This window comes from Lynx rufus, unplaced genomic scaffold (assembly GCF_022079265.1).
Source record: "Lynx rufus isolate CCGP_SWC_20201006 ecotype Redwood Valley unplaced genomic scaffold, mLynRuf1.p SCAF_6, whole genome shotgun sequence".
NCBI lineage: Eukaryota > Metazoa > Chordata > Mammalia > Carnivora > Felidae > Lynx > Lynx rufus.
The window spans coordinates 56,073,213-56,096,003 of record NW_025814878.1 but is presented as its reverse complement, the minus strand read 5'-3'; the positions used below and the strand labels follow the sequence as shown (position 1 = coordinate 56,096,003).

The 22,791-nt window shown below is 39.1% G+C and overlaps 1 non-coding gene across 1 annotated transcript; it reads left to right on the top strand.

The window, feature by feature from the left end:
* The first annotated feature begins 8,579 nt into the window (after positions 1-8,579).
* LOC124529555 (U4 spliceosomal RNA) lies at positions 8,580-8,719 on the top strand. Its single transcript, XR_006966423.1, has one exon. It is a non-coding gene; the product is annotated as a U4 spliceosomal RNA (small nuclear RNA).
* The last annotated feature ends 14,072 nt before the right edge of the window (positions 8,720-22,791 follow it).

Here is a 22,791-nt window from a genome sequence, read left to right as displayed (position 1 = left end):
ATCCCATGACCCACAGACTTCCCCCAAGATGGGATATACCTGGAGATATATGCTTATATGTACCAGGATGAGTGCTCCTGAGTGTTCACAGAAATGTTTATTTTAAATGTCTTAAGCTGAAAATAGTCAAAATGCCCATTAACAATGGGATGGATAAATCAATTGTGATATAGTTATACAACGAAATGCTTCACAATACTAGATCACAAGTACATAGAGTAACGTGGATGAATCTAATGACTTAAGGTTAGGCAAAAGCAACACTTCATACAGTATGACTACATTTACACGGAATTTAAAAACACAGGCAAAACTAATCTATATTATTAGGGATAGATTTAATCATGGTAAAAATAGAAAGAAAAGCAAAAGAGTGATAAGTGGAAAAGTCAGAAGATGGGAGGCTTTTATGTATGGTTCTGCCAGTTATATTAACAGTAAAAATTTTAAAAATGCAGTCCAATATCTAATCATATGGTTTGAAGACAATTATCCAAATCTCTGTTCTTTCTTCTTTAGTAATTCTTACCTTATGCTTAATTTTCCTACTTTGCTTCTGTTCTCTTTTATTTTTCATCCAGTTATTTCAAACATTAAAAATCAGCTAATATAAATGTTAAATTTGATTGTGATTCTGTTATGCTGAAATTCGATGTCAAAATATATGCAAAAATCTTGCAAAAGAGCCATTTTCAGGCAAAACAGTTATATATGACTGGCTGAAGTCACTGAATAATCTCATACAGAGAAACATATTCACAGTCAGGCACCTCGTGTTGTTTTAAAAACAACAAATGTGGCTATTTGAAAAAGCCAATATGACTAATTTATTTCAGTTTTCATTCTGTTATTTAGATCATGAAAAACCAATGCTTAATAAAGATTTTGGGGGATACACAAAAATAGTGTTTAATAGGTAAAAATGAACTTTTATGACAATTGCTTTTTAAGCATTTCCACAAGGTCAATAAGGAAAATATGGATTACATATTCAGAATAATAGGTTTGGGCACATATATGCATTTTTGGAAATGATAATTTAAGTTTAAGACATAGGTAAACATTTTTCAATGAATTATGTATAGCAATATCTGTTACCTCCCAAATCATTTATGTATTTAAATATCTCTTCTCCAAATATAATCTATAGGTATATGACTCCCTAAGTTTTAGTCAACAGTCATGCTAATAAGTATGTTTCTAAGACTAATGGCCTTACGTCTAAGATTGGGAGTATAATTGATAAGGCTAAATATTATTTTTTTTAACACTTAACAAAAAAAAATTTGCTAAGTCAGAAGGCTCGCCTGTGATTGACAACTCCTAGGCTATTAAAGTTTTAACCCAAATCTCTTCAGCTCCACCTTTCCATCTCCCTGTACCTTTTCCTTTATTCATCTCCTGGCTCTTGAATTCTCTGAAGAAGATAGGAACTTCAGAGTGGGAAAAGGAGTTATCTGTAAAAGAATACGATGTGTGGAAAGAACCCTGAAAGTAAACTGTAAACTTTAATCTAAAACCTTTGTTCATGTTGTTACAAACCAGACAAGGTAAGAACCCTGTGACCTTGGCAGTTACTGTTTTTCTCCCGAGGTCGATTAAAACCTTTATTGAGCATCTCCCGTAAATGTTGCAATTTAAAGTAAAGGCAAATGGGTGTATTTGTAAAAATTCTATACAATTGAAATTTTATGAATCCTTTGGTCATATTTATAAGAAGTTTCTTGCTTTACTAATTCGCCTACTTTCCAATTTGAGAAATTCACCCATTGAATAATAAATTCCTATCAATGAAAATAACCTTCTTGTCCTTTACCTTGTCTTGTTAGCTGTGGCAGGTAGCTGCCTTCCTTCCCTCTAGGTATATGAACATGAAAAAAGGTAAACATGAAAAGCTACTGTTAACAATATTTTGTGCTTCATAAGGCTTAGAAAATACCATAATCTTATCTTTCTCATTCTTATTTCTTATTCTTATACCTTAGTAGACACTGCTTGTTGGTTAAATATACAGAAACAAAATATTAATTCACTGAACATTGATAAATATTAGCTGTTAGAAATTTTAAGCATTATTTATTTAAATTATGTTCATATTTTAAATATTGTTAATATTTACATAGGAAGTTTTTTTTACAATCTTTCATACAAAGAATCTCTCAATTCTTTTCTTTTTTTAATGTTTATTTATTTATTTATTTTTCAACGTTTATTTATTTTTTTGGGACAGAGAGAGACAGAGCATGAACTGGGGAGGGCCAGAGAGAGAGGGAGACACAGAATCGGAAACAGGCTCCAGGCTCTGAGCCATCAGCCCAGAGCCCGACGCGGGGCTCGAACTCCCGGACCGCGAGATCGTGACCTGGCTGAAGTCGGACGCTGAACCGACTGCGCCACCCAGGCGAACCCTAGTTATTTATTTTTAAAAATTTTTTAACATTTATTCATTATTGAAAGGCAGAGAGAGACAGAGCGCGAACAGGGGAGGGGCAGAGAGAGAAGGAGACACAGAATCTGAAGCAGACTCCAGCCTCCAAGCTGTCAACACAGAGCCTGACATGGGGCTCAAACCCACAAACCATGAGACCATAACCTAAGCTGGAGTTAGACACTTCACCGATTGTGCCACCCAGGTGCCCCAAGAATCTCTCAATTCTTAGGTGACATTTCATTATATCTAAGCGCCATTTTCATCCAGGACAACTCCCTCTAATGGTTATAATGAGAATCAGTGCTTTCTCTGACTTATTTCACTTAGCATAAAACTTTCTAGGTCTATCCATGTTGCAAATGGCAGGATTTCATTCTTTATCTAATATTCTATTGTACATGTATACATGTTCTTTATCCATTGATCAGTTGGTGGACATTTGGGCTCTTTCCATAATTTGGCTATTGTAGATAATGCTTTTATAAACATTGGGGTGCATTTCACTCATATATGGAATTTAATAAACAAAACAATCATAGGGGGAAAAAAGAGAGGCAAATCAAGAAGCTGACTCTTAACTATAGAGAATAAACTGATGGTTACCAGAGGGGAGGTGGGTGAGGGGATGGGTGAAATAGGAATGGGGATTCAGTAGGGCACTTGTCGTGATGAGCACTGGGTATTGTATATGTAAGTGTTGAATCACTAAATTGTGCACGTGAAACTAACATTGCACTGTATGTTAACTAACTGGAATTTAAATAAAAATTAAAAAAAGAAAACCAGTGTTAAATAAGATTAACTTAATAAATACTCCTTTGCAGAAAACTATCTACATTATCTCTATCAACCCTCATGGTACCTCTGGGGTGAACCCATCCACCCAGGTATTACATGAAAGTACTTCCCCCTTGAAATTTCTAGGCATAAAACTCTTTTTCATTTACTAAATTGCAAGTTTTGACGCTTATTTGAAATGTAACTCCAGAAAACTGGTCCTAAATAGTTGAAGACATCTTTTTGTAGGAAGATTTTCTTCTTAAGAAAAAAAAAAGGAAATTTATGCTTGTGAGGTTGGTGTTGAGAGAAGACTGACAGTGTCAGTTTAATGTATTCTGATTCACATTGTTCATCTATATACACTGACATCTTCATACATACACAATTTATTCATGATGGGTAGGACAAGCAAATGGAGGAATGAATATAAAGGAAATCAGATGTTTTTTTTAAAGAAAAAGAGTGTTAAGAAGTCTGAAAAGTGATAAGAAAACGTACATGGCAAAGAAGAGCATGATGTAGAGAATAAATCAAAAGAACAGATGATGAGTTCACTTACATTGCAGCAATATTTCACACAAGTTTTAAAAAAATCCTAATATAATAATCCTCAACTATTTTTCAATGAACATAATCATGTTGATGGGATTAAGTGGATCTAATGAGCCAGCTTTATGGCTACTTGTCTCATTACTACTTTCAAGTTAAATATCAGGAAAAAATTATATGGGGAAAAATCCTGCTAATACCTAGCAAAATTAATAAGGATGTTTCAATAGCCATAAAGCACAAAATGTAACACTTACATTTGCCTGCTATACCCCTGCTCCACACCCCCCACACTGATGAGTAAGAAATACACTATATATGTATTTTTAATGTTTATTTATTTTTGAGAGAGAGACACACAGAGTGCTAGTGGGGGAGGGTCAGAAAGGGAGGGAGACACAGAATCTGAAACAGGCTTCAGGCTCTGAGCTGTCACCACAGAGCCTGATGCGGGGCTCGAACTTACAGACTGCGAGTTCATGACCTGAGCCGAAGTCAAACGCTTAACTGATGGAGCCACCCAGGCGCCCCTCCACTTAATCTTTAATCTACAGTGAGCACCTTTGGAAACTGTTAAAAGGTAAACTGAGGCACATTAAAATTTTTTTCAAGAGTTTGAATGAACATCGATTGAAATCAAGTAACACCAAACTGAAAGTGGTTGGGAGTGCCCCATCGACAGGGACAAGGGGAAAAGTTTTTATAGAGAAGGTGCAGAAGCAACACAAGAAAATTATTTGATTGGCTTAGCTTACACTTGTCCTATTTGGGAAAGCCTAGTTGGCTGTTTGTGACTGGTTGTTCTTAAGTGTTATTTTTCTCAGATTCAAGGGCATAGACTTCAGCATAGGGTTTCATTTGCTTACATAGGGTACCAAAACATTAGGGGCACTTCGGTCTAATGGCCTCCTTGTTTAATTACTTGAACAAAACATAGTACCAGTTTTAGCTCAAAACACTTCAGACCGTAAAGAGAAGCAGAAGAAAGGGGATCACTCCCATGACCCCGTCTCTATCTGTTGACTATCTAGACAGCAGCTACAATGACCTGATCTAACCATGGCAAACCAGGCTTCGTCACCATTTACAGCTAGAAAGAAAACCTTCTAGGGATTACTCTCACTTGTCAGCTTCCCATATATCTCTAAGTGACAAAGGAAGCTGGAGAGAAGGGACTAACAGAGTTTATCCTAATGAATATACCATGAGTTGGTGATGATGATGAAAAAGTATGGTCAGATAGGCTGGGGGTATGTTTTAAACATACCTGCCTCTATATTTCTGCCTCTCATCTACTTTGAATAAGTAGAGCTGAACACTGTAATCAACGTAGCCTAAACAACTGAACTTTATGTTCAAAGTTGAATGATACAAAGGCATTTCACTTTTTGTCTCAAACATTCATACCATCTTTCATCTGAATTCTTTTTCTAGGTAACCAGAGAGAATCTTCTCTTCATTGGAATGATGAAGGAATTGGATCTCACATTTAGTGGTCTGACAGTCAGGAGCAGATGCAGATTTGTGGGTCCATTAGCTTATACAGTGGGGAGGGGTGCTCTTTAAGAAAAAAACAAGTCACAAATACAAATTTCAGTGCAAATGTTTCTTTAGAATGAGAAAAGACATGACACATTACAAATGTTAAAAAGCTAAAAATACCCTAAACACAAAATCCAGGAAAATAACATAATATTTTATTAATTGCCTAACAAGTACTTTTCTCCTACATGTTTTGGTTGCATAATCTTTAATTATCTCTTCAAATGACAACACATATGAAATATCATCTGTGTCACAGTTCAGAATCTATAGCCTTAGGAAACTATGTGATTTTGCATAAGCCTCAACTTTTTATGTCTGAATTTTTTTTTAAGTTTATTTATTTACTTAGAGAGAGACCTAGTGTGAGTGGGGGGGGGCAGAGAGAGAGAGAGAGAGAGAGAGAGAAGGAGAGAGAGAGAATCCCAAGCAGGCTCTACACCGTCAGCACAGCGCCTGATGCAAGGCTTGAACCCACAAAACCACGAGATCATGACCTGAAACGAAATTGAGAGTTGGATGCTAAACCAATTTAGCCACCCCAGCACCCCTGTCTGATGTTTTTTTTTCAGCCTAGGAAAAACCAGTTATCATCTGGTGGGCACCAACTGTGCACGGATTTGGGGCATCTCTGGTTGGCCTCAGGGCTCTAGGAGATGCAGCCACTAATGGTGGTGACTGGGTGTGGGAGGCTGGCTTCTGGAGGTGCTGCTCGTGTAGCCCAGCTGCTCCACAGCTCAGTCCTTCAAACCAGCACCTACTCATGCTTTTGTTCCAAAACACTACCCCAGGTGTGGCTGCTACAAGCCAGCCAAGGCTTTCATCTTTCATGAAGCATCACCTGTAACTCTTTGACAGCACTCCCCACCTACCTCATGTTTACCGATGCCCCTACCTGACCTCCAGCTGCCTTCAAGCTCCTGGGTCCTACCTGAGCTCACTTTCTGGCAGCTTCTTTTGCACCAGCACCTTTCAGTCTCTGCATCTGGACTGCTCAAGCCTGGCCAAGGTAAGGAGTGCTGGCTGGGATCCAAGACCTGCTGCTCAAATTTGTTTTACCTTTAATTTAAGGGATTTGCTTTCTTTGCTAGTGTTCTCGCCTCATACACTTGCTGGCCCCTTGCCACACACATTTCTTTGTCAGCTACTCACATATTCCATATCAAAAGCGATCTTAGGCTTATAGAGACCATAACGCTAATCATTAACTGACTTACTGATTTTAAGTTTAATTTCACTTTTATTATGGAGTTACATTTAGTGAACTTGGTTTGATGTAAGTAAATGCTTAACTTTTGATAAGTGATTAAGGTCTGGGATGCATTCTGACATGTTATCCCACTCATTCATGAATCACTCCAAATGTGTGAATAAAAATTAGCCTTCCTCTGCTCAAGCATTGTCTAACATTTTAATTAGCACGTTCACAATCTCCTTTGACCTTGAACTGTATAAGCTGGAAGGGAATGTTCTTTGCAGATTTCAAAACAGGTTAGAAAGTCCGGACTCTTACATTCTAGCCCTTCATTTTATAAACTCTTTAGATTCTTTGGAAAACTCCAGTTTATCATTTTGCCAGAGAAGGTTTTTTTTTTCTTTTTTTTTTAAACAATTGTTGGAAATACATTTTGAAGGAAATTTACTCTTTGCTTAGGAGGAACAGAGTATCTATGACATTGTTGGCAGTTGTAGTGTGGGATCAGCCAGAGTAGGGCTCTGTCAATACTTTCATGGGACCTAGTTTTGCTTTCATGAGCCCCTTCCTCCATAAAAACTTAAAATTATACCTTATAATTGTATTGGTATAAATACAAATATAATCCAGTTTGGATTCTATTTATTTTTCCCTTTTGAATTTATAAGAAATAAAAACATTTTCATTGGCCTGTAAAAGTTTTGTGGGCCCTGGGCATTGTGGCTTCTGTGCCTAATGGATGAGTCATTTCTACTTATCTTTACATTAAAAAAAAAATACAACAAAGTATTGACTTAGAAACTCAAAATGTCATGCTATTCCCTCAGCTTTGAATGAAGACGACTCACTTAAAAGCAAGGCTATAACCAGTCCATGGAGCCACCATGAAGCTTACTAGATGATGAGTGTAATTTATAATGCTAACATTCAGTCTTGGGCCATATCATAGGTTTATTTCTGGAAATAAATATAAACTGAATGTAAACACTTCTAATATGTGGTGAACTCAATAATTAGAGCCAAAAATTGAGTGGGCAGGGAAAAAAACACACTCTGAGAATCAACTTCAGCAGATTCCAGTGTTATGTGACAAAGGTATGGAGGTTTGTGAAGGAAGAAAGAGCAATGGGACAGCCTGTCTGATGAGCCACAACCAAAGGCAACGTTTCAGCAGCCTCAGGAAGATGACCCTCCACCTACTTGCTTGATGATGCTGGAAACTAATTTAACTGAGAATGCAGACTTTCAAATCCATAGTTAAAATATTGCTTATAATGTGAAAACTCCTGAGAAAATGAAGTATTGTACTAAATGCATGATGCAGAATTAAAGATCGCCACCTGAACTTTCTCTGAAAGCAGGTTGTGTTGAGGGGAAATGTTCTGGTTTTGCCTAGCTTTTAGAATCTAGAAGAGGCTATGGGAGCTCAAGATGGTTCGTTAGAAGCATAGGTCATCCACTGGCCTTCCCTGAAGGAAGAAGATAGCATGGTGGGGGTGGGATGGGGAAGATGCAAAGGGGGACAAGTACCCTTCTTCACAACTGATACTATAATCAGAGTAAGAGGGCAGTGGACTTTCTAAAGCAGTGTTAGAGAGTCCTGGTCTTTTGATGTTGGTTGGAGTGTAGACTGGGATAGGACTGTGGAGACGAGAAGGTGCCATGACTAAAATTAGGCCAAGAGAACCAGCAGGGCTCCTGGTACAATTGTGCAGGTTGTGCACAGCTCAAGGGTGCCACATCTAAGGGAGGGCGGTTTATTTATTTGTAGACATCATAAGTTTGTATATTTATTAAAACAGTTTTCTGGCTGATGGTAGTAGAGTACTTTGTTTTAATTAAATTGGCATATTTTGTCCCTTTTCTGACAGATGGGAAGAAGAGAGTCTCTAAATTGCAGAAAGGCACATTTTGTTTAGTATCCTTGTACCCCTTCAGGAAGTTCCTTAGCTTGAAAAAATTCCTGCATTTTGTTCTCATTGAGGACAGGAGTCCTGTTTTGTTTTGTTCCCCGCCCCCATGATTTTTTTCCTATCACATAATATAGGAGCACAGTTTACCGACGAAATTGAACTTTCCCCAAGCTTTGTGCAGTGGCAGTATTGTAGCCAATGAGGTCTATCTGAGGCGTGATTATTGCTAATTGAAATTGAACTTTCCCAAGAACCATCGTAGTCACCAGCCAAATGTGACTGTTGAGCATTTGAAATATGGCTTGTTTGGATGGAGATGCACTGTATGTGTAAAACACGCTGGATTTTTAAGACAAAGTGTGAAAAATATAAAATAGTTCCTCAATGACAAGTTTATATTGAAAATACATGGGAATGATAATTTTTAATATAATGGGTTAAGTGAAATACATTAAAATTAATTTCACCTGTTTATTTTTAGTTTTTAAATGTGCCTACTAGAGGGGCACCTGGGTGGCTCAGTCAGTTGAGCATCAGACTCTTGATTTCCGCTTAGGTTGTGAACCCAGTGCACTGGGATCGAGCCCCATGTTGGCTCTGGCTAGGCATGGAGACTGCTTGACATTCTCTGTCTCGCTCTCTCGCCCTCTTGCTCTCTCACTCTCGCTCTCTCCCCCCCGCCTTACTTCCTGTGTGTGTACTTGTGTGCTCTGTTTCTCTAAAAAATAAAAAGATTGTTAAATGTGGCTACAAGAAACTTAAGTTACATATGTGGCTTGTGTTGGTGGCTCATATTTCTGCTGTACAGAGCTCTGCCTTAGAAGGCTGACTAGAAAAAAAATCCTTGGTAATAATTTATACAATAATCATTTACATTATCTCCAATTTAGTACCCTTTAGTTAATAGTATTCTGATCCACTTCATATTATTTTTAAGAGTTACATGAGGCATAATCTTAAATAGGGTTAAAGAAGAACATTTCTGAAAAATGTATGTTTCTTCGTGGCAAAGATGTTAAGTTGAAAAGAAAAAAAATCATTTTTTTATGGCTTGGCACTTTGCCCAGATAATTACAAGCTTTTATTTGGAGAAGAGTGTTGTTTGTTCCTGAAAATCTGCTAGCGTTATTTAAGTAGCCTCATATGAACATAGTGACTCATGTTTGGTATAAGATTTTTGTTTAATTTGATCATTTCAATTTATATACTGATTATGGTTTTACAGTTGTATTATTTTGTAATAGTTTGTTTTGTAGTTTATCTATAAGATGAGAAAGTAAGCATTGTAAAAGCATACTAGCCAGGTTTACTCAACCAACTAGGGATCTTTGTTCAATAGTAGCTTCTAGATATGTGACTTTTCCTCAGCACCACAGCTTTTCCTAAGGGCATGAGTGAGATGGACCAAAGGAAGGTCAATATACTCCATTGAATCTGGACTGGTCTCATGCTAAGTAGAGATAACCTTGCCTGGGAGTATCTGGTTGCCAGGCCAGGCCAGGTCAGGCTGAGATTGAAGCTGCTTTTGTGTGGAAGTTGTGTGTGTGTGTGTGTGTGTGTGTGTGTGTGTGTGTGTGAGAGAGAGAGAGAGAGAGAGAGAGAGAGGAACTGGATGAGGAAAACAGAAGAGAGGGAGAGGGAGAGAGGGAGAGAAAGAGAACTTTCTGATATAATCTTTCTAAGGACTATCTATTAGCACCAATAAAACATCATCTATATTGGGACTTTCAGGGTTGAATCAAACCCTGGCTTGTCCTAAAAATTGGGAGTGACGTGTGTAGCAGAAATGACAATGTAGAAGAATTCTTTATTGTGTCAGTATTCAGTGTTCCACATATAGGTACTGCTCACATAAAACTAATTTCCAAAACATCAAAGAAAAGATAGGTTCATTCAGATGGTACAATCCCAGAAGGGATGCATGAAATATTTAGTATTCGTTTCTGCTTTAGGTTTTAGGATAAAAAGTTATTACGTATTTGAGTAGATGTCAAGATGGGGTTGTGAATTTAACAAAAGAAACCCTTAGATAATTTACACTTCTTTCATTGTGGTTTATATACACAATGGAGTACTACGTGGAAATGAGAAAGAATGAAATACGGCCCTTTGTAGCAACTTGGATGGAACTGGAGAGTGTTATGCTAAGTGAAATAAGCCATACAGAGGAAGACAGATACCATATGTTTTCACTCTTATGTGGATCCTGAGAAACTTAACAGAAACCCATGGGGGAGGGGAAGGAAAAAAAAAAAGAGGTTAGAGTGGGAGAGAGCCAAAGCATAAGAGACTCTTAAAAACTGAGAACAAACTGAGGGTTGATGGTTGGTGGGAGGGAAGGGAGGGTAGGTGATGGGCATTGAAGAGGGCATCTTTTGGGATGAGCACTGGGTGTTGTATGGAAACCAATTTGACAATAAATTTCATATATTAAAAAAAATTTACACTTCTTTCAAATAGGTCAAGTGCTCATAGAAGAAGAGACATTTTAGTCTGACAATCGGAAATCTACTACAGTACAACCAAGGGTCTTCCTAACTGCTGATCCTTACTTGGTCATCAAAGGTAATGCTTCATCTGCTTGTTTATTTTTATTATTGTTATTATTTTTAATTTCAAAAGTACAGACTCCCCTAAGATGTGGTCCAAATAAAAAGGTAGCAGTTCATATATCTATCACACATTATTCTATATTGAAGGCAGAAAACAAAGATATTTTATTTAACAATAAAATAATAACCATGAGCACCTAACCTCCCCATCTCAGGCACCTGAGCCCTCATCCTGGAAAGAAAAAAAAAAAAGTTGCTTGTTGCTAAAAATCTGCTAGCATTATTTAAGTAGATTCATATGAACATAGTGGTTGTTGTTGTTGTTGTTGTTGTTTGTTGTTGTTTAGCACACACTTGATTTTCATCCCCACTTTTTAAGACTTGGACCGTTCTCTCTCTAGAGTGAGTTGAATGGTGCCCCCCTGATAAGGGGTGTTTATGGGAAAGAATTCCTGATATGAACCCAGTCACAGCCTAGGAAACATTTCTGAAGCCTGAAGCCACTGACCTATTAAAATAATTTCACAAAGGATAAGAGGATTTAGAGTCTTGTGTCATGATTAAAAGTTCTGGAGCCTGAATGCCTGAGACTGAACCTGACTCTGACACTATCTGTGACCTTGGACAGGTCATTTTACTTTTCTATGCCTTAGAATTTTCATCTGTAAGTTGGGGAATAATAATAGTACCTACCTCATAAGGGTTGTTTTGAGGATTGAGTGAAATAATGCATGTAAAGCCCCATGCCAGATGTAGAGTAAGTGCTCATGAATATTAGCTATAATTTAATTCTTCTCACTGCTCTATGCCCAAGTCTTTAAAGTATTTGTGCAGAAAATGAAATTGACAACTATTTGTTTCTTTAATATATTTCCGTAACATGTTCTTAATCTGCTGCATTTCCAATGATGTGAAAATATCTGTTGTTATAGTGGCCCCCTCTTTTCTCCAAACTTTGAGGTTCTGCCTTCCTTTTGCTGTCACCATCACTGCCTCCTCTCTTACTCAGTCACACTTGCCCCTACACAAGTCCACTGTGTTGCTTTAAGATTTCAGAGGGCAAAAAGGGACTAGTCAATTAAATAAGCATCTCCTGCCCCATCACCATCTTCTGTAATTCCTTCTTCTGTGTATCTAGGAAATTGCTGGGGAATGATATTTAGGAGGTTTGATAGTTGTTTTATTTACTAGAGTTGAGATGAAATTGATTGGTATTTTTCTGCTAAACACTCCCCTGCAGAGGGAAGAGTTTCAAGAACAAAGAGGGTGGCCATAAAGAAAAGATGTTTTAATGCTGGGTGTTAGCCTGTGACTGGAGTGGTTTTCCTCAAAACAGTGGTCTGGCCTCTGGAAAAATCCTTGTCCTCGATGGGGACCTGGCCAGTGGCTGGGGTTATAAGACTGGGGATGCTGGGACTGAATCCAGGTTCTGCCCTGCCAGGAGTGAGAACATGGGCAAATTACTTAACTCCTTTTAATTTTAGATTCCTACCTGTTCAATGAGAATAATACAGCCCATCTTATCAGATTGTTTTGAGAAAATGAGATGTACAGATGAAGCACCTGGCAGACAGTAACCGTGAAATAAGTGCTGGTTCTTGCTGTTGTTACTATTAATTCTCTACCTATGCCTTTGCTCATGTTCTCTCTGCATGAATGTACCTTTTCCTCCTGGATGATGTGGAGGACTCTTCTTTTTAGGAACGGCTCACCTTCTTGGAGAACTATCCTCTGATTTTTTTCCAGTGCTGTGAGTCTCACCTGCCTCCATGCTGTCAGGTTTTGTACGTGCTCATGATTTTTAGTGCTGTGTTCACATGTCCCTCCCCCCCAAACTGTAAGTTACTGTAAACACATGGCATATGTTCAACATCCACTCTTCACTGAATTAACAGTTTCTCTCTCCAACCCTTATTCCTCCTGACCACTTCCCATATACCTTGCATCTATTTTCATATTCTGGACTCTTAATTTCATGGCCCCTGAGACCCCTAGCTCCCCGCCCATCTTTGTGTTCTATTCAGATGGGCCTTCTTTGGGTTCTCTTTCTCATAGCCCCACTGCTTCCTTCAGTTAGGGCAGCTTCCTCTGAACCACCTCAGCAGAATCCCTCCTCAGTCTTTCATAGTCCATGTCAAGGCTGCCTCCTAAGTTAAGTCTTAGTTTCTGACTCACCCCAACTCACCTTTCTTCAACTGTACTCAGGATGGCTGTCTAAAAATGTAACAGTACCAATGCATATTACAAATGTGACATCTCAAAAGGTTCTTTGTGGTGACAGTGGTCCTTCTCAAGGTGTATGTAGCATTATGTAGATGTTAGCAACCCTGCTTGGTAAAAGGATTTCTCTCGCTCCTGGGTCCTCATGCTTAGATGTTGTTCATAGAGGATGTCATGAGTAGAGAATTATGTCTCAAAGCACCATCTGAGCCAGCAGAATATGCATGGCACCCAACCTTCCTGTAATTAGGACCCTCTCCTCTTTTATTACACAGCTGTGTCTGCTACTCTGTACTTCTAGAAGCAAGCCTTCTCCTAGTTGTTCCAAAAAAGAGAATTTGAGATCCTCATTCTAGCTTTTGCATCATCACTCCAATGAAACCATGCTTGTCAGGCTTACATGATCTGATGGTTGGCTAAATACAGTGAATTCTTATTTTAGTTGAGTTCCAGGCAATAGCTAGCATCATTGCATAGTTCCTCCTTAAAACAATTTTTGCTCTTGACTTTCTTAATATCACTTAGTTCTCTTTTTACTGGCTGAATGTCCTGCTCAGTCTCCTTTGCTGGTTTCTCTTTGCTTGCCAGTCCTTGAAGTGTTGACACTCCCTAATGTTGGGTCCTAAGCCACTACCTCTTAGCCCTCCTCATCCCCTGCAAGGTCTTATCTCTTCCTGATGTCAGTGACTGTGTGCGTTTGTGTCTGTGTTGCTGCCCAAATGATAATCATGGTGTTGATGAAGACGATATGTACTGAGTTCTTATTATATGCACTTTAAGGATTTCATTTGCATGAAGTCATTTAATCATCACAGTAAGACTATGAGGTAGAAGGATTATTAATCCTGTTTTACAGGTAAGTGCAGAGTTAGGAGCTGACCAAACCGTCTGGCCTTGGATCATGCGCTGTTATTCAGTACCCTGCACTGCCTCTTTCAGTTTTACGCTTCTGTCCTTATTCCAGAATATCACTCTTGGATTTCACCCAGGCACCTCAAATAAGTAATATATATTAAGAACTAAACTTACCATCCTGCACGTACTGCTCCTGCTCCTGTGTCCCCTATGGCAAGGATGGCACCAGTTCCCCCCATTTGGCCGAGCTGCACAGCTGGCCTTCTCTTTGCCTTCATTCTCACCTGCTCTTTAATCAGACAGCAGATTCTCTCCATTCTCTTCCTTTCCCCAGATCCAACCATCTTTTCCTAGCTTCATTGCTACCACCTTGATTGATGCTACTTTCGTCTATGTCACTGTAATAGCTTCATAACTGATCTCCCTGCTTCTTGTCTTGCTCCCTCTGCAGCCGGTACTAAACAGATGATATGCTTTGCTTAAATACCCTTCAGTGCCTCCACGCTGACTGCAGGCCAGAGACTTACCGCCTCAGTGTGGCTACATGACACACATGTGCTTCTCTCTTCTGCCTCAGCGTGTGCACCTGTTCCTCACACAGTGTTTGTGCAGTTCCCGGAGCCTTCCACAAACGGCTTCATCTTTGTCTCTTCACACTCTCCCTTCCCTTTGCCTTTAAGTATCTGGCCTCTCCTCTTTACTCCATTTTGGTCCACATATTATACTCTTAGTTTTTAGCTTTGTACGTTTTAGTGTTTTTATACTTTGGATTCTCGTTTTGTCCCACTTGAGTATATTACCCTTTGACTCACATGTATCACACGTGAAACCTCCCATTTTCTCTCCCCCTTCCTCTTCCAATTTTTGATAGGTGTGCAATTAAAAATTTTCAGGCCATACAGTGTGCCATTCTTTTTTTTTTTTTTTAATTTTTTTTTCAACGTTTATTTTATTTTTGGGACAGAGAGAGACAGAGCATGAACGGGCGAGGGGCAGAGAGAGAGGGAGACACAGAATCGGAAACAGGCTCCAGGCTCTGAGCCATCAGCCCAGGGCCCGACGCGGGGCTCAAACTCACGGACCGCGAGATCGTGACCTGGCTGAAGTCGGACGCTTAACCGACTGCGCCACCCAGGCGCCCCATACAGTGTGCCATTCTAATCCTTATACTCAACTTTAGGATTGGTTCTACAGTTTAACACGTTCTGGGCCTCCTGCCATTCCTTTGCTGTAGGTGAGGAATTTGCCAAGAGCCCTACAAAAAGTAGATGGCAGGGCTAGTATTTAAACCAAAGTTTGACACAAATTTTTGTGTTTTTTTTTTTTTCCTACTACATCCCGCTTCTTTTGAAAAGAGAAACACATATATATTTAAAAGATAAACAGGGGTGCTTGGGTGGCTCAATTGGTTAAGCGTCCAACATCAGCTCAGGTCATGATCTTGTGGTTCCTGAGTTCGATCCCCGCGTCGGGCTCTGTGCTGGCAACTAGGAGCCTGGAGCCTTCTTCAGATTCTGTTTCTCCCTCTTTCTCTGCTCCTCCCTTGCTCACACTCTGCCTCTCTCAAAAATAAGCACACAATAAAAAAATAAAGGATAAACTATACTGAAAGCAAAAGAGATCAACATAGTACATGGGAAAAGTAAGCAAAAATATAAAAAGATAAACAAGAAACATGATAGAATAGAAATAGATATATGAAAGAGATTAAAATTCACTTCACTGGCATAAAACATGTAAAAATAAAAATTATTAAAAAATTATATGTGGGTACATATGATTATATATATATATATATACATATATATATATATATTTTGATAAGATATTCACAAGCCAATAATAAAGTAAAATAAAATCAACCAAGAGATTAATAAGCCTAGAGAGGGTTAATATTTTAAAGGCATTAAAATAGGTTAAAAATCATTACAGGTAATCTACAGTCCTTGAACAAAGGCAGCTATAGACTCTAGCCAAGTATTTAACCTATTTTATCTCATTTGACATCAGGTTCTGGGTCCTTTCCATCTTTCTCCCCTGCAGCCCCCTCATCAGGTGAGCTTTTCTCCAAGGCTCGTCCCTTCAGGGATACAAGAAGGAGGCAGTATCTCCAAACACCATATCCTCACATAACCACAAAGACCAGAAAAGAAACCATGTCTTTTTTGTGGACATGTTGGTGAATGTGCAGTCCTTTCCAAGCAACCTCTCCTGCAGACTTCCCCACAAGTATCAATGGCTGGAAATGTGCCATTTGCTCATTGATAAACTCATACATAGTAAGAGGAGTCCAATTACAGTGATTGGTCTAAAATAATCTAAGTTTCCCTCTGTCCACCCTGGGTCTAGGGATGGACATAAACTCACCAGAAGCACACAGCCATGCAAACCCAATGCAAGGAGAAGAGCATAATCAACCAACAGCATTTGTCATAGGTAGAAACACTAGAAAGACTTTCCCCTTTCCTTTTGACCTGTCTGCCTCTCATTTTTGACTCTCAAGTACCAGTGAGGATCAGGATGGGCTGGGTGAAGACATACAACTTCATGTTTTTTTTTTTTTTTTTTTTTTTTGCTTGCAACAGCTGATTGGGGCACAAGTTCCTATTATTAGGTCTATAATTCTATAATTTTTTTATATAATGAATGACATACTGATTTGTCTCCAAGAATGGCCATAATAAATATTTACCCATGACTAATGTGAAATTCTTTTTTTTAATGTTTATTTATCTTGGGAGGGAGGGAGGAAGGGAGGGAGAGAGAGAGAGAGAGAGAGAGAGCGTGAGCATGTGGGGGAGGGGCAGAGAGAGAGGGAGACAGAGAATCCCAAGCAGGCTCTGTGCTGTCAGCACAAAAGCTGACATGGGGCTCAAACTGATGAACTGTGAGATCACGACCTGAGCCGAAATCAAGAGTTGGATACTCAACCAACTGGGCCACCCAGGCATCCCTAATGTGAAATTATCAAGGTATTTATGAGTCAGTGAAGAGACCAAGCTTAGTGTCTGCATGATCTAAATGGATATTTACAAATACACGCATGTGTGGTCATATTTACAAACACACCTATGACTCCAGTGAGAAAAAATAAATATAAGGTACATGTTAAAAACAAGTATTTCCAATGGCTGAAGAGGGTCCAATATTGTATGTACAGAAATACACCCCAAATTTAAAATTACTGCCTAGATTTTCATGAAAATGAACACAGAGAAGTGAAGTGTCAATTATAATAATAAGCAAATGTATAGAATATGTATAATGTGCCATATATTGTACTTAGCTCCTTATATATATTATCTCACTTAATTCTTATAGTCACATTCATGGCAGATACTACTATTACCTTCATTTTGCAAATGGGACTACTGACACTAAGAGGACAAGGACATTACTCAGTTCACCCTGATAATGAGTGGTAGGGCCAAAAATTAAACCTATTTCTGTTGGCTTCCACAGCTGTGTGGTTGGTCTTTGACCTCTACTGAAAAGATGGTGAACAATAGACACACTTCCCCTGAAATGTTCCCTTCTTGTTAGGAGCCCATACTGCTCCCAAGAGCCTCTGGGACATTGGGTTAATAGCTTATCATGATCATTGCTGCTTGAAAAGAATCAAGAAACACTTTGAGAAAATTACACATATCTCATATAGAAGCTCTATATAAAGAACAAACTGTATAAATTCCCTTCTAGATTTTGAAAATATAAAATATTTTAGGTAAAATTTATACAATGAAATGCTTTAGTAGTAAATAATTTTATGCCATTTTCTATTTGAAAAGATGTTGTTTTTATATGTGTTCTATGAAATAATCTCCACCAAAGAGTGCAGCCTTTCTTTTAAGTTTATGAATAGTTTTGTTGGAGGAAAATATTCACCTGGACTTTAAAAAGAGCTTCAATACATGAATTTATTTTAAAAAATTTTAAGATTAAAAGGCATTTTTATGCCAGTTTATTTGCAAGTTCATAGGCTTAAAAAACCCCAAACTACCATCTTAATGAACTTGAGTGATCAGAGGATTGTAAAATGAGTAGCTCAACTTTTTTAGAAGGCTTGGGACATCAGGTACATTTAGGACAAAGTGGGAACTAGTTGATGAGACTTCCTGTATTTGATGGCTTTGCAACCCAATAGTACTCACATTACATGCTTTAAAATTGTGGCAATGAGCTGCTAAATGTATGTGACTAGAGTTCACATACTCTAAGCAAAAGCTTTGCCAGTGTTTTACATGCTTTATATAAATTCCTAAGGATAAAACTTCTTAGGAAGCATGATTTCCATCTAGGTCTCTCAGAATGTTAGAGTCACAAAATAAACACACTATCATATGTATAAATTTATTGTAATGGATGATCATGCCAAATATTTGGATTCGTGAGCAATTCTCTTAGACTTGAATATATAGATCACCAGCATTTTTCACAGAACTAGAACAAATAATCCTAAAATTTGTCTAGAACCACAAAAAACCCTGAATAGCCAAAGCAAACTTGAAATAGAAAAGCAAAGTTGGAAACATCACAATACCAGACTTCAAGTTATATTACAAAGCTGTAACAATCAAAACAGTATGTTACTGGCACAAAGATGGACACAGATCAAAGGAACCAAATAGAAAGCCCAGAAATGAACCCACAACTACATGGTCAATTAACCTTTGACAAAACAGGAAGGAATATCCAGTGGGAAAAAGACAGTCTCTTCAACAAATGGTATTGGGAAAACTGGACAGCAACATGCAAAATAATGAAACCGGGCCACTTGATTACACCATTCACAAAAATAAATTCAAAATGGATTAAAGACCTAAGTGTGATACATGAAACCATAAAAATCCTAGAAGAGCACACAGGCAGTAACTTCTTTGACATTGGCCATAGAAACTTCTTTCTAGATATGTCTTCTGAGGCAAGAGAAACAAAAGCAAAAATAAACTATTGGGACTTCATCAAAATAAAAAACAAAGAATCAATAATACTAAAAAGCAGCCTATGAATGGGAGATGATATTTGCAAATGACATATCTGATAATGGGTTAGTATCCAAAATATATAAAGAACTTATAAAACTCAACACTCAAAAAATGAATAATCCAATTAAAAAGTGGGCAGAAGAGGTGAATAGATGTTTTTTCAAGTAAGATATACAGATGGCTGGCAGACACATAAAAAATGCTCAACATCACTCATCACCAGGGAAATGCAAATGAAAGCTACAATGAGATATGACCTTATACCTGTCAGAATGCCTAAAATCAAAAACGCAATAGACAACAGATATTGGTGAACTCTCCCTCCGTTACTAGGAATGCAGACTGGCATAGCCACTCTGGACAACAGTATGGAGTTTTCTCAAAAGTTAAAAATAGAACTACCCTACCATCCAGCAGTCACACTTCTAGCTATTTACCCAAGGAATACAAAAATACTAATTCAAAGGGATAAAAGTAGCCTGATGTTTATAAAAGCATTATCTACAATAGCTAAATTATGGAAACAGTCCAACTGCCCATCAATAGATGAATGAATAAAGAAGAAGTGGTGTATATGTATACAATAGAATATTGCTCAGCCATAACAAAGAATGAAATCTTGCCATTTGCCATGACATGGATGGAACTACAGCATATTATGCTAAGTGAAATAAGTCAGAGAAAGACAAATACCATATGGTTTTGCTCATGTGGAATTTAAGAAACAAAACAAATGAGCAAAGGGGGGGGGGGGGAAAGAGGGCAAACCAAGGAACAGACTCTGAACTCCAGAAAACAAACTGATGCTTCCCAGAGGGGAGGTTGGTGGGGGATGGGGGAGATACGTGATGGGGATGAAGAGCACACTTGTCTTGATGATCACTGAGTAATATACACAATTGTTGAATCACTGTACTCTACACCCTTCGCTAATATTACACTGTGTGTTAACTAACTGGAATTTAAATGAAAACATAAAAAATACTTGAGTATAGAGAGAGTTAAGAATTGTATTATTTTAATGAAATAAAATGTACCAAAGTTACTTTGATGTGTACTTAACGCAATACACAATTGTTACTGTGCTGCATGGTAATTAGCTGCAAGTCATAAGAAATTTTAAAATGACTGTCATTTTGCCAGCATGAATTTTTTGTCGGCACTAATTTTACACAGTCAAATCTAGTTTCTAAAAGCTTCTCTATGATCATACAATTTTCCCTGGATAAGAATCATTCTCTCCCTTCTTCTCTGTCTCCTTTTGCTTTTTCTACTGCCCTTTCCTAAGGTGAAGGGTCCCCCAATGCTGACCCCCAATTCAGCATTCCCACTCATCATTCCCCCCCCCTTCCCATCCTCATCCAGGGATCCAGCTGCTTGGAAATGCCAGGCCCTGGATTCTGCAGATCTTGAAGCTGTGCCTAGTTTGGGCCCTTAAATGTACATCTCCTGCTTTATTAGAGGGATCTTTATGACATCCCCATATTTTGGTGTGGGACAGAAAGAAGAAACCTCTCACGGGGTGAGAACGTGGTACAACAGGGAGAGAGAGGGTATGTGCCAACGCATTTGACAGTTTGGCGCAAGAGGAATGAGCACAGTGATGGAGATAAAGGATGGGGGAAGGGAGGTGAGTAGAGCAGCCTCTGGGGTCCACTACCTCTGTGAGAGACCCTGTGTCCATACATGTCCCTGGGGCATAACTCTTCCTCTTGGAGAAAGCTGGGAGATGGATAGGCCAGGAGAACAGAGCCACTTGAGTTTTTCTCACCAGCCCTCACATGCTCACCTTTCTGGAGGAATCAGGCAGATTAGGGCCCAGTCTAGTCCTATCACTTCCTACCTGTGTAACTCCCACTAGTCACCACCCTCTCCAAACCTCATTTTCCCCAATGATGGTTTCCCCATTGGTAAACAGGGATACTCTCTATCTTACACAGTTCTTGTGAAGATTTAATGAAATGAAGCATCCAGACATTGTTTAACACAAAGTTGGCTCTTGACAAAAGTTATTTTCTTTTTTCCTCCCCTGAAGTACTAAGAAGGCTTCCCACCCTGCCCCACCGTGATCTTTCACCATCTCCAGCTTTCCTCAGTTTTCCCCACCTATATGTATAACATTTCACTTCTGAGGATCAGAATGTTAAAAATAAGTGTGCAAAGCTTTGGGGGTGAGTACGTATGAGACAGAAGATAAGTGACAGCCTCTGGTTCCTTCCCTGTGGGCTGCAGAAGGGAGTGTTACAGTGCTGGAGAGGCTGTCATGGTGAAAGGTAGGGTGTCTTCAGGGCACAGGACCATTTTCCATCTTCTGTCCTTTGTGGAGTGGGTGCCATGGATGCCGTCCTTCCCAAGGCACCTATGGCCTCTGCCCCATCCATGAGATCTAATGTGCTTCCAAAAGTTCTGTCTAGGGAAAGCCTTGTGTCCTACCCTATGACTAACATAGTAGGCTGGGGAGTTTGGGGTGTCTGAGAGGACCATTGCTGTGCCTTATGCATTTAGCTCATCACTTGTGTTAAGTGCTATAGGCTCACTTCTTGATTGAGCCTGTACTCAGCACTATACTGCAGTAGACCTTCTCCCCAAATCCATTTCTGGTGTTTGGGAAAAGCCGAGCTGATACTAAAAATGAAATCGGTTCTGTCATAGCCTCTTGGACCCACAGGACTATTCCTGGCTTCTCTTTAAACTGCCTGGTGGTTTACCTTCCCAACTTGATCTTTGTTTAACAACCTACATTAACATTCCAGAAACATTAGGTGGCCTGTGTGTCGATGGTACTTTATTCCCTAGGCTAGAAAAACTCTTTTCTTGGAATGAGATTGCTCTGGGCAGTTTAACAACCAGTGCCAGGCTAAGAGTCAAACAATATTGCCTTTGTAATTATCTTGTCATGGCATGAGACAATAGATGAGGGCATGTCTGCTCTGCAAAAGGCCGTTTCAATTGTGACATTTAAACAGATGTCATGATCCAAATGAAATACAAATAATGGGTTACCAACCCAACCCAGTCATAACCAGCCAGTCAGCGCCCCCCTCCCCACATCTCTACCCACTATATTATACTAACAAACATATTTAGGTAGAAAACACCCCACCCCCAAATCTATGCTGAGCTAAATTCAGTGAAATTTCTGTGCATACCTCAAGTGAAAACAATTTCATGTTTATGTCAGATTCTAGTAGTTTCAGGGGCATTTTAATAAGATTCCACTACACATGTAGATACCAGACTTTGGGGCAAAACCTTATTAAGAAGCATAAGAAAGCACATAGCTCTCTCAATTGCTAAAGAAAGAACTTTCAGAAAGAATTTCTCAACGGCTCTAAGAAGCCCCAGGCTGATGTGCAAAAGTCCACGCTACCTCCTTCCCTCTCACCCCAGTTCCCTGATAACCTGGAGGCCATCAGAGGAGTTCAGATGACCCTGCATGCCTCATGTGACCAATGAGTAATATAAAGTTAACCAAGTGAGGCGGGGACTTCACAGAAGGCTGCCCAAAGGGGCGAGTGAACATGGACACAGAGGCAGAGAGGGAGATCCACCAAGGGTGTGGAATTGTACTTGGCTTTTCTAGTTCAGAAAAGGCATGCCTGAACTCCTGGTTAGGAAAACAACCCAGTGATCAATTCCTCACCGTCGCCACTCTATTCCATCTTTTTTACTGCCGGAAAGGCAGGTGCACAAATTCCTTGCACTCCATCCCTCTGAGCTGAGTCTGACGCTTCCCTGAAAGCCATACTGCATTTCTTTTCCCATTTTT